Here is a 12,706-nt window from a genome sequence, read left to right as displayed (position 1 = left end):
ATAGAGACATCTCTCCCCTTTTGCTTACAACAAATACTGTTGTATTCTCAAGGGAGCTCTCTTAAGTTAACATTGACTGCAGTTTGTGTGCAGACGAATTCATGTGGGTGTATTTCCTGCTGTCTTATACAATCATCAGAAGGCAATCTATTTTACCATACGTTTATACACATATTAGCCTGTATTAGAGAACATTTATTTTGTTCTAAGGTTTAGCTCTAAGTAGTCTTTCAAGCAGTCCTACAATTGGGCAGATGGTTAATAGCCAGGGACAAGTCTAGCATTGAAGAAAAGACATTTACAAAGTAATTCTGGAGAACCTGACAAGAATCTTTTGCAACTGATTGCTAACTGTGTTTTCCTATGCTTTGGGTAGATCTGGTAGTATCAAGAGAAGTCTCTATAGACTTGATTTAACAAAGGCAAGATGGATCTGACTGTGCATATTTTTTTGCTATTGAAGTTAGCTTTTTACTCTGTTATCTTGCCCAGGAAAGACTGATTTTGTATTTCATTAAGTTGAATGGTTACCCACCTGGGTTTGTATCTTTTATCCAGGTATGCCCATTTTTTTCCCCTTTGTATTACCAAAGATTTTGATTTATTGTGCCTCTGCTCTTTCTGACTTAATGTTATTATCCTGAAAGAAGATTTTCCTGATTAGTTGCCATAATAAACAAAGGTTTCATTTGCAAATCTGCCTTGGGTTATTATAGACATTAAACACATTCAGATCCATAATGTTCATGATTTATTATGAATGAGGATGTCTATGGGGTGCGTAGCTAGCAAATTTAGAGGGAAAAAGATCATCTAGCCAAATTAGGTTGGTGAAACTAAGTAGATTGGAATGGTGATTAGATGCTGAAATACAAATGTTATTTCTCTCATTCTAATGAGTAAGGAGAATCTCTTTAAATAGTTCCCCCGAAGTTTCACTGTTCATTTAAAATATGCCCGCTTGCTAGGAACAACCTCTGTCTTGCTGGCACTGGTGTCGTACAGTACTGGCTCATCTCACAGAAAGCTGTTTGGAGAAGGTTAAAGATTTTGATTGTTTGTGTAATGTGTGGCAGCAATAACAAGTGGGAAGCATTTCTGGATCCTGCTATTGAATCAAGCCCTGCAGATGCCAAATACAATGCTGCTGATGAGATGGAGAGTGAACTTGTCCCTATTTAATGTGCAGGATGGGAGGAGGTAGCAGGCAATCCACCTTTGGATACCTCAGTGGAAAGGAGAAGTCACAGCTACTGTCTTCTAAATAAGAAGGACATGTTTTGTGCAGTCTGGGCTGCTCTGCATGTGGTTGTGATATGAAGTAGCTCAATAGAGCATTACTGCATCTTTTCCAACTTGGAGACAGTTCAGAAAGGGATAATGTGTGGGATATTTGAGTCTGGTTAGACTCAAAATCATCCCCTTTCACCTTTCCAAAACCTTGAGCTAGCTCCAAGAGATGCTGACTGCAGTCTGGGTCAGTGAGATCTTGAGTGAGATAGCTACTGGATTTATCGTTTATCTGCTTTTTTCTAATGGCTTGAAAGTACATGGTTGCAGTATGGCAGAAGAATGAGACATTTGTTTTCTGTGGTGTTTTGTTTGCACAATTTCCATATAAATATCAAAACAAATTCTGGAAAGCCCTGCTGGTGATCTTGATGCTCTTATTTCTTTGTTGTTTCATTGAGCATCTAATGAATTTTCTTTTGGATTAAACTTTGGCTCTGTTTTTTCTTTGAGCTGCAGCCATAATCTTTTTGTAAGTTTTGAAAGTGTCATTCCATACTTACAGCAGTGGTTTCAGGAGAAAAATCGAGTCTTGTACTTTCAGAAACTGAAAAAAGCATTGCATATTTCAAATGCAAACCAAAAAAAAGTAACTCAAAGCTTTCTTCTTCACCTTCAAGACTGTAACATAAGATGCAAATAGTTTTGTTTTAATGAAAAAGTATTAAAAAATATTTTTTTTGCTAAGGCAAAAATTCAGAACTGCTAATATTCTGGTGGACATTTCTAACAACGACGTTTTAAGAAAGAGAACTTTAACAAATTCTGGCTTTTTACCTTCAGCACAAAATGTGAGAACAATCTATCTAAGGAAATTAAAATGAAGAGTAGCAGTGCGGTATGAACTATTCAATGTTTTCTTAGTTGAACTGCTTGTTTTTTCAAATAATATTCAGTAAGTAATATTCTTCCCAACAAACCATGTTTTCCATTCACTCCTATGACCTTCTTCATAATTTTACCTCAGTACGGACTCCAGTGTGACAGATGCTGTACAAACTCCTGTATGAGATGGATCCTATCCAAAGAGTTTCCAAGGACAAGCTAGAGAAAGGTGGAAGGTGGTAGAAAGGAAGCAGTGCATCGTTTGACTACACAAGTGGAAAACTTCCACAGGCAGATGAAGCAGTCTTCCCTAGAGCACCCTGGGAACCTCTGGCACAGCCAATACTTGAATTAATATCTCCTGAGTCCTTCAAAGACCATCTATCCTCATCCCATCAGTTTGTTCTAATCCAAAACTGGTGGAAAGAATGCTTTGATTTTGTCTTTCTTGAATAGAGTCCCAAGTGCAAAAACATCTATTGTTTTTTCTCTAAAGCAAAGTAAAGATAAGACCTTATCCAATGCAGAAAAGAATGCTAACCTCTGTTTTTGTCAACTGACACCTGGAAGTTCAGTTAGAACAGGTCATGGGAGATCCGTACCCTTCCTGGCAGTCAGTGCACTAAGGAAGAGATTGATTTTTGTCACTTCTCGTTATTAGCCATGTCTCACATCTAATTAATTGGTGTCATCATTGTCTCTTTTAAAATCTGTGGTTTTAATTGAGGTGTGGTTTTGTTGCAGGTGATATCTTATTTGTATACAGAGTACTCAAAGTCTTTTTTTCTTGGCAAATTCTTTGGTGCTATTCTTGCAAATCTAATACAAAGACTTGGGCATCAGATATGCAACACTGCTTCTACACTTATCCCCTCAGGATTATTATAGAGTGGAAAGTTTTCAGACAGATTTTGAGTTGAAATAAGACATCACAGCTGTCACAGTACCATCAATACCATTCAGCTTCATCATGTGTAAAATAGCCTGAGCATATGGAGAGAATCTGCAGTGACTGCGATGAAATTGCATCAGCCATAAATTTAGGCCATTAGTTTCACCTCTTGCGATGAGGAGATCCTAACGTATTGATTTTGCATTTTTATCATTTCCCACTGAGGCAGTAACCAGAAAGCAGCCGAGATAGAAGCTCAAGTTTGTAATGTGCATTTCCAAGAAAAGTAGAGGCACGTGTTCTTTTCTACTGTTCTATTTGTTTTACTCCTTGTGTGTTTGAAACATCCAATCCATTTGGCAACAGACTCTAGACACTAGAACCAAACCCAGACCCCAAGGTCAGTGCTATGGTTTTGTTTTGAAACCTCCCAGTCAAAGCTCTGCCATGGCAGTCAGACTTGTGTAAGCCTATGAAGCCTGTGTGGAAAGACTTCAAAGCCAGTGTTTACAAAGCATATTGAAATGACCATATTAAGTCTGTTTGGATATCAGCTCATTTATTCTCAGGAGCAAAGCCCACACTGATGAAGTAATCCTGCATAGCTGGGCATCCTGAATGTCTTCTTGGACACATAATTATCTGGCTGATATACTCAAAGTTCATTTTTTGTATATCCAAAATTCATTTTTTGGGATCTTAAAGAGATCTTGCAAATCTTACTAGCTAAGTTTTTCACATCTTGCTTAAGATTACTTTGCATATTTGAAAGCTTACACATCAAAATTAATGTATGCAAGAATACTTTCCATCCAGCGTGTGTTTAGCATGCTTGTTACTCTAATCTGGGTAGCCACTGTTATTTAGCATTTATCCAGTCTTGTTTTCTGCCTTCACCTGTTCCATCCTGTCTGAGCCTGCTGTGAAAGCTTCTCAAATCAAAGTCAGTCTGCTTGCTGTGTGCTTACACAGGGCCAACTGCAGTAGAGTCTTGGTTTCTGCATGAGATTTTTAGTTCTTTCCATAATTTCAAATGAAGCAAGCAGTAGACCTGACTATAGGAACAAATTTCTGCTCCATCCAAGGTATAATTTTTACTGTGGGATGCATACGGAAGTCAGCCTGCAAACCCTCTGTGCTCAGCCTCAGAGATGGCTGATTGACAGCCATAAAAGGGTATGGCGAGAGAAGTTGTTACAAGTGGTGTTTTCTTGTCATATCATGAGCTTCTCTTCTATCAAATCAAAGAAGAACAAATGCTCCATTTGTTGCTGAGATGCTGCACATCTGTGGCTGTGTCTAACCAGAGTTAATTATGAAGAGCTGAGTCTCTGTGATGCTCCTGGTCCCTGGGCTCTGAAGGACCCATTGCTTTATTCTATAGCTTCTGCAGCCAATTTCTGTAGCTGCCTATTATCAAGCACCAAAAGGTAGAGATTGTACAGGGTTCCTGGCAAGCAGCACAAAGTATCCCAGCTTAATTCTAAAGCAATGAGTAATCAGGGTATCCCAGGAAGGAGCTTTGCAATAGCTCTTGCAAGGGTAATGAGGACAGTTTTCATAGCTATGGCATTTTGAGCCAAGTGAAATGCAAGCAGTCTGGTTTATTTTTTTTGCTGGTGTGAAAGACCATGGGAGAGTAAGGCAGCTCTAAACTGAAAAGGACTCTTGATGGGAGAAGGATTGCACCAAGATGGGCAATGGTATTAACAGCTGTTTGTTGTTTTATCATGGCAAGACTAATAGGTAAATTCTATTAGCTGTGGAGTGCTGTTGTGTGGAAAAATGTAGATCATGGCCTGAATGGGTGATTAGCCCACGGGAAAGGGCTCTTCTTAGCCTGGGAACACAAGTAAGCTGCCTCTATCTTCTGCAGAAGAAACGTGTTTGTGAGAAACTGCTCCGTAGCTCTCAGGAGGTCTCCTTGCTTTCTGTGAATGACTTTGCTTACTTTGATATGTGGTGCTTTGTCTCCTGCTGATATATGTGTATATATATGTATGCACACACACACATACACACACTGTCATGGTACTAAGGATATGTCCCTGCCAGTATCTGCTGGGAGTAATCCCAGGGTAGATACTATACTGGTCAGCTGGTACTGAGAACTTGGTGGAGACCAACTGACAGGCTGCCCCCAGTAATGTGAGTACCTCTCTATGAAACTGGTGAATGTTAACACAGAAGCACTGGCACTTCTGCGTTGCAGCTGTTTTGTTTGGCAAATACAGGAAGCAGTTTACATGGCTACGCAGTGCTCTGGTTCACAGTCCTTCTGAAATAGTGTTATTGTAGTGGGATAATACTGATTAAGGATAGTTCCCTGAGGAAGGAGGGCCTTTTGATGACTGAGTCATTTCCTTTCTCTGCTCTACTTCAGTGAGATAGGGCTTCTCTCACCATGGACACACACCCTTTGTATCCAGAGAGTTCTCCAGCGAGGAGGTTGGAAGCACACACTTCAGCCTCAGCTTGGAAATGCCTGAGTGCACCAAAAATGTGCCAGGAGTCCAAGCAAACTGTGCCACATTTCTGACTTCATTTCTGCAGTCAGTTGAGTACCAGAACAGGTCAACGAGGGGTTTTAAAAACATTGTTTCCCAGATGCACACTGAGGAGAAGTAGAGCTAGGAACAGAACTAGGGAGGAAATGCCAACCACGGTAAAGTCAACAGATTTCAGTTGTATGTTGTACAAATTTAGCTATATAGTGAGATTATTTTTTACCAGATGTTCTGGTTGCCGGTACACTTTCAGAACTACAGACTAGTACTGTCTTTGGTGAAATTGCTCTGCTGGAATAACCTTTTGTGAGGGTAAGATTGAAAGAATGAGACTTTTAAAAATTGACACCATAAAATTAAATAAAGTAGTTCTGTCATTGAGAAAATGTTGGGCCAAATGGCATGACACTCAATACAGTAAGACCAGTGTAAAAACTAAGCTCAAAGTACAAGTTTTGGAAAGACCCAACTACCAGTACATTAACTTCAAACACTGGCACTGTTTTTCATCCTGTGTTGCAAGACCACTGCTGTATATTTCTGAGATGCACTGGACTCATAAGTGAAATTGCTACCTTACAAGAAGATGCACATATGAGACTACACTGCTTTAGTCTCTTTCTACTTTCTTTGCAAGCCCCATCCTAGTAAGACCGCCTGATGTGAGAAGGCTGTGTATGCACAGCCCCTTAAGCTCTGATTTTGTTCTGATGCTAATTTGCCTAATTCATTTGAAAATAGGCATGTATTTACCAGCTGGTGAAGGCAGCTCTAGCAACATCTTCCCAAGCCACTGAAGGACAGCCCTCTCCTTTTGGAAACAGCCACTTTGGCCAAGGTCACTAGCTCCAATAACATGAATTACTGAAAATCAGAGCAACTGCTGTTCACACCTAATTATAGATGTGGAGGTAAAATACTCCATGTGCTATTACAACTGATGAGCATGAGCAAAATCCCAGCTCCCAAACCATGCAAGCAACAGGGAATCTTGATCATATAGGATGGTGGTAGATAAGAGCAACCCTTTGCCTCTCTTCTCTTTGATTTTTGTCATATGTTGCCATGAAAGGTGGTTGAATGACCTCAAATGTAATCACAGACTTGCACAAAAATGTTGCCGTTATCACTTCTGAACTAAAACTGTGTTCTTCTAAATGTTTTCCCTTTTGAGGTACAATAATTGCTCTACGATTAGGCAGGAAACTGTACCACCATTATTGCTTTAAAGGAGCCAGTGTTATCAAAAAACAACACATCAGGGCCTGTCCTCACAGGAAGGAAATCATAAGTAATCAGCAGTGCTATAATCCAATTGGCTGCTGCTCTGTGTTCATGGACAGGGCAGAGTGCAGAAAAATGCTGTACGACTTTTGTTTGTGGCAAAAGGATTTTAAAAGAGCCCGGGCTGCTCTTTGCCTCCCTCTTCATCTTTTCCAAATATTTCAGTATTTCCTCCACGAAGTGTGGAAAAACTTTGCAGGACCCTTCCATAGCAAGGATGTTTTGCAAACTGGTGCAATCGCTTCCCTGAGAGCTCCACCAATTTACACTGGTAAATTGACCAGGAACACTATGCCCATTCATCCATATATAACCCACCTGCACCTATGGATGTGCAGTCATCCACCAAGACCAATGTGAAATACTTACATCTGTGTTATGTAGTGAGAGCCAGCCTGCTCTCAACATGTTCTACAAAAGAAAACAGAAACACTGATTTGGTTAATAATACAGAGTCTGACTGGAAAAGTCTCCTCTTTTGAAGCTAAATTCTACGGAAGTGCTGATTTGTGCACATTTGAGGGCTGTGTATTTGGGGATTCATAGTGATTTGCAGAGATGTGGTCTCCTGTTCATCCATCCAAGTTGTTCTGTGTCTTCAGGTCATCTGATCATCTTGTTTTTTAGTAATATACACCAGTCTAGCTGTGAGAGACAAAGATAGTAGTAATTCTGAAAAACTGCTGACTCTATAGATAATGTTCAATATGATGGCAAATGCATTACGTGTTCGCACTGTAACACAGATGAAGAGGGATGGTCACTCCTCACTCATCACAGTATCCAAGTGACACTGAGGTCACCCACAAAAGGGAGGTTTTCACAACACCACTCTGAAGCCTCAGCCCCACAGAGGTCTGGAAAAGACAGCTTTGCAGAATGGTAAAAAAAAAAAAAAAACAATCTTCAGGGCCAGCTGTGTGAGAAAATGTCAGGATATTAATTGAAGTTGACAAAGCAATGCTATAGAACTCATTGCAGTACCAGCACCCTGAAAGTATCTGTTTGATAAAAGACACCAAACAATTTGACCACCACTGAGAATTTCAATGTTGGCTGAGAGCGATATTCAAGATCTTTTCAAATAAGAGATTCCTTAATGCTTTAACATTCTTGTTTAGCAGGACTAGCATTAGAGAGTGTGCTTCTATTTATTGTCCTATTAGAATAGGACCACAATACTGGAGTACTGCCTGAGTCTCTTGGACCTGCAATGTGCAGCTGGCAGGACTCCCTAAATTCTCAGCACTACACGTAGAATTCTACTGCTGTCCATAACAAGTAAGCTGTTTCTGATGGTGTGGCCAGGGAGCACAGGGTGAAGCTGAGGACTAGCAGTTCAGAAAGGGTTTCTTCTCTCCTCAGAGCAGAGGTAGGGATTTCTAAGTATCAGCCTGATAAAGTGGGCTGGGCATTTGGGTGGTGGTGAAGGACGAGCTGCCTGTGCAAACAAATGCAGAAGAGCCTTGCGGAGGAGTGGTTTAGTAGCTATTGCTATTCAACTGAGTCTGTCCTCAGCACAGTCCTTCTGACAGTGATGGATCAGGAAAGGAAATAATAAAATAATAACAGTAATAATAGCTGAATGAGCCATTTTGGAAAGTTGCAATATTTTGCTGTTTTGTGAGTTCAACTAACAAAAGGAAAATATGTGAGCCTTGAACTGAGGAAAAAAAGCCTGGAAAATCTGATAGTACTGGGGAGAAAGCTCACATGTTTTTATACTTGTCAGGCCACAGGAGTAGAATTATTTGTCTTATCTCTACCTTTCCTGCTTATTCTTAACTTGTATTGTATGTGTAAGTGCCCATTGCTTCATGGTGCCCTAATGCTAGCACAGTGGTAGTAAGCAAAGGTGTGCGGTCATATCCCACCATCCTTCACATCCTCTTAACTTCCATCTGAGAAACCCAGAATGCTAAGAGTTCATAGATATTAACTCCAAAGAGCCAAAGTAAGAACATCCTCTTCACCAGAGTCACAGTTTCCACATTCAGTCTGATTTTGAGGTCATTGTCCTTCAGACCTTAGTGGAAGGCTTTTACTTCAACGAGTGTTGTGAGTACTGAGTTGCTTTTACATCTCATCTGCTCTCTCTGAGATGACTTTTGTCAGTTTGGTTGTTTGGTTTAGTGGTAGTGTTTTTAAATTGAAACCTCTGTGCCCACACGGCACATAAAACAAGAGGCTTTTAAAAGCCAGAGGATAAATAAAACACAACCTTAAATAAACAACAGGCTTTTGTCCTTATTTCCTTCCCTTCCTTAATGGATGCTGATAAACTATCTGAATTTCTCAGTGTATTAATGCCACAATGACAGTAATAGGAAACCCACAACCTCACAATAGCAATGATTTGACCAAATCATTGCCTTTTGGACAAGCAATTGTTTCATTCAAGATGTTTTGTAGACTACTGGGATCTTTCCAGGTTGCTCCTTTCTCTACCCCATCACTGACTATTTCAGTAGCATACATTTATCAAAGAAAGCTGCTAGGCTCACTCTGGGCTGATATATTTTAGGAAGAAAAAGAAATATCATGTTTGACCAGGTAAGCACTTATATGTTCTGCTTCATTACTGATCTTATACTCACAATGCTACCAGCAAGTAATACTGCTTATTGTCTGGATCAAAACATTTCTTGCTCTGTAAGACTGATTAACAGAAGTATTAATAGGCTTTTTTGTTTGTTCATTTTGCTGTGCAGTACACCAACAAAGTAAAGACATTCTTCTCAGGCCCTAGGAGCATAACTCTGTGGAAAAACAAGAGAACTGGAGGAGCACTCCTAGGAGATGGCATCTATGCCTTACATGAAATACCATGTCAAGCGTAGGCTGTCACTCCTCCTGTCATCAAGCACTTCAGGTCTGATTACTGTGCATAGTAACTTATGTATTTCTATTTGTTAATCACAGAAGGAGCCTGGGAATTACTATAGGATGGAGATTGGAATCTCTTACCTGCATTTGTCCCTCTCTTTATGATTATGTGAATGAGGATAGAAAATTCCCCTTGTTTGAGAACAGTTACAGACCTATGTAAATATAGCTGTGGTGCTTTCAGCTTCTGCATGCCAGGTGCAAGATCCACTGTGCCAGCAGAGCATGGCTCCTGCACTAGCATAGAAGCTGCTGATGCTAAACAAATGCCAAAACCTGTACTTATCTCTGAAAGAAGGTAACGAGCCATTAATGTAGAAGCTTCTTTCGGCGTCTCACTGGCACTGTGATCAGCAAGGCATTTTCTGTATCGGCTTTTTGTGCCTTCCATTCTGCATCTGCCACAGCCATACCCAACCCCTCCTTTGGCAGTGCAGGAATTTTGATGTCAGTGAAAATCAATCTTGTCCATTAAGGCCCTGGGAAAAAAAAAAACTCAGCAAGGAAATTCCCTTCAGGATGTTCATATGCCTCCTTTCTGCTGGAATAGATTGGTGTCTCTGTTCAGGATTTCTGCTGCTTATAGCTATCATCTGTGAGTCCACCTTCCCTATTTGTTCTCTAGACTGTATACCGAGGCAAGTCAAAACAAACTGAACACCCACCCAAACTTTTGTTTTGAGAATGTTCCCAGAGCAAGTCACACCCAATCCATTTTTCTTTTTGAAGGTCTCTAAACAAAATAGGCTATGGTTGATAACAAACGCACACAGGCAGACACGCCACTGAATGTGCCCAAAAAGAGGCAGGAAGCAAAACACATTTGCAGAAAAATACAACTTTGGGCAAGTCAGGACAAAAACAGCATTCATTTTGCATGTCCATGCACTTAATATTTATTGCTTGGCAATGGGCTGCATAATAGAAATATTGTTTATCCTCTATATTGATCTATTCACTTCTGCTTCTTTCACGGCATGTATAACTTTCACCAAAGGGTGGTGATAATTTTTCCAACCAGACTTAGCTTTGCTTCAGAAACAACCAAAATATTAAAGCAGGCCAATTCACAAAAACACATTAAAATATTACAAAATTACTACATATCTGGGAATGAAAAAACAGGATTCAGAGGCAAGTGAAAAGCATAATGTCTTGTTATGAGTGAAGCAGATGAGCACTGTACTAGAAAGCAGTAATATCTGTCCAGCCATTTGGCTTTTCTAAAGAATCCTTTCCTCAAATGGTTTAAAAAAAAAAGACATCAGACCTTACATCATGAGAAACTCAGTTTCTGAACATCCATGTGGGAGTCAGGCAGGATATGGATTCCCGTACCAAAAGGAAGATGGTAGAGGTTTATTGAAATGTGAGTTTCCAGAATAAAAAAAGAACTCAGTTTCTGTACATATAAGGCTGAAAAAAAAGACATCTGTAATCTAAGTTGAATATATTTTTCAATTGTGAAAGCAATTCATAACTGTGAATTGTGAAATTTGGGTAAATGTAATGATAATGTTGAGAATGACACCTCAAAAGTCAGAAGTCTTCCATCATCCATTGCTTTCTGAATTCTTACACTCACCCTAGGAAAGTAGCAGTAGACTGAGAGAAGGGGTCATTCCTGAATACTGGGGACCCACCCAGAACCAGAAGTCTGGAATTGGACCCTCCCCTCTCAGTCCCACACCTTTTCTTTGCCCAGAGAGGTTCTGGATGTCCCATCTCTGGAGACATTCAAGGCCAGGCTGGATGTGGCTCTGGGCAGCCTTGTCTAGTGTTTGATGACCCTGTCTAAGCAAGTGGTTGAAACTAGATGATCTCTGAGATCCTTTACAGCCCAGGCCATTCTATGGTGATTCTATGATTCTTTTTGCTCCCTACACTCATCCTGGACTTTACAGGGTGCCCTGAGTTCTTCCTTGGGTACTAATAGCCCGCAGTGTGACAAGGGATCAGGTTGTTTACAAGCAAATCTGGCTGAGTTTTGATGAATTCTTTCAGTTATAATGATGGGGAGAAAAATATTGTTCATGGGCTGCATAAACAATTTTAATTGGCTCAGGAGCCCCAAATGTGCTTTTTTTGTTTGGCTGCCAAGGTTGCTTTCTCTCTTGCTAATTATGCTTCTCTGCAGCTTTCAGCAAAAACAGGAAATAAGACATCCATTACTTGAATGACAAATTTTCAACAAGCCAACATTTCAACATCCATTGTGTAATTTCCGACGTAGAGCCAGCTAGGAGCTAAGCGCCTTTAGAAATGTGTATCTCCTCTTACAAGGGCCGTATTGGCCCCATGTGCTGCTAAATAATAACACGCTTCGTTTGTGCTTCTGAAACATGGTCCAGAGGCCTTCCCCAATGGTACTGCGGATAGATATACCCCAGCGTATGTCTGATGTTGATTTCCTCTGCTGTGGATGTCTTACTAGGGTCTGCCTGCTGCCTTGGTTTCTACAGGACCCTCAGTAGGTCTGCATTATCCAAGTCCTGCCCCTTGTCAAAGGCTTAAATGGTGAATGAAACTCTGCTCTCGTACTGTGGCAACTTTCTAGATCTATATATCAAGCCCCCTATTTTCTGTAGATCCTTTTTCTGGCTACTAAAACTACCAGCCTCTGTAACGAAATATTTCACTAACTCTGTAGGGCATCTGGGGTGCCTTTTGTTTTCCCCCCTCAGGCTGGCTGACCTCTGGCTGATGCTTGTATTCGTGGCATCTCTTGTGCTCTCTCCCATACACATTAGCAGGTTTCTTCTTCCAACAAAGACATCTGGTAGCTCAAATTTATAAAGGCAGTAGGTGTATACCCTGGTTAAATCTTTATCTACTGCTACTGTAAAAGCTAGAGAGGGAAGGAAGTCATGGGAACAGCTAGCTGTGTGTCAGACAGCCATCGGTTCTCTTTTGCCATCACCGAAGTTCATTGCCTTTGCAGGTCTGTTCAGATCAGCTCTTCATGTTCTCAAGAGAAGTTTAATAAAAAAGCATTTGCGACTTTGAAGGAACAATGACCATC

General features: G+C 40.5%; 1 long non-coding RNA gene across 1 annotated transcript in view; it reads right to left on the bottom strand.

Moving 5' to 3' along the window:
* The window catches only part of LOC121110954, a 30,472-nt gene that overhangs the window by 3,880 nt on the left and 13,886 nt on the right, over positions 1-12,706 (bottom strand). The window contains exon 3 of the long non-coding RNA XR_005860406.2: positions 1,794-10,163. This is a non-coding gene — a long non-coding RNA (uncharacterized LOC121110954). The remainder of the gene's footprint in view (positions 1-1,793; positions 10,164-12,706) is intronic.

The sequence above is a fragment of the Gallus gallus genome, chromosome 5, assembly GCF_016699485.2.
Source record: "Gallus gallus isolate bGalGal1 chromosome 5, bGalGal1.mat.broiler.GRCg7b, whole genome shotgun sequence".
Lineage (NCBI taxonomy): Eukaryota > Metazoa > Chordata > Aves > Galliformes > Phasianidae > Gallus > Gallus gallus.
This window is presented reverse-complemented; position numbering and strand designations above follow the sequence as displayed.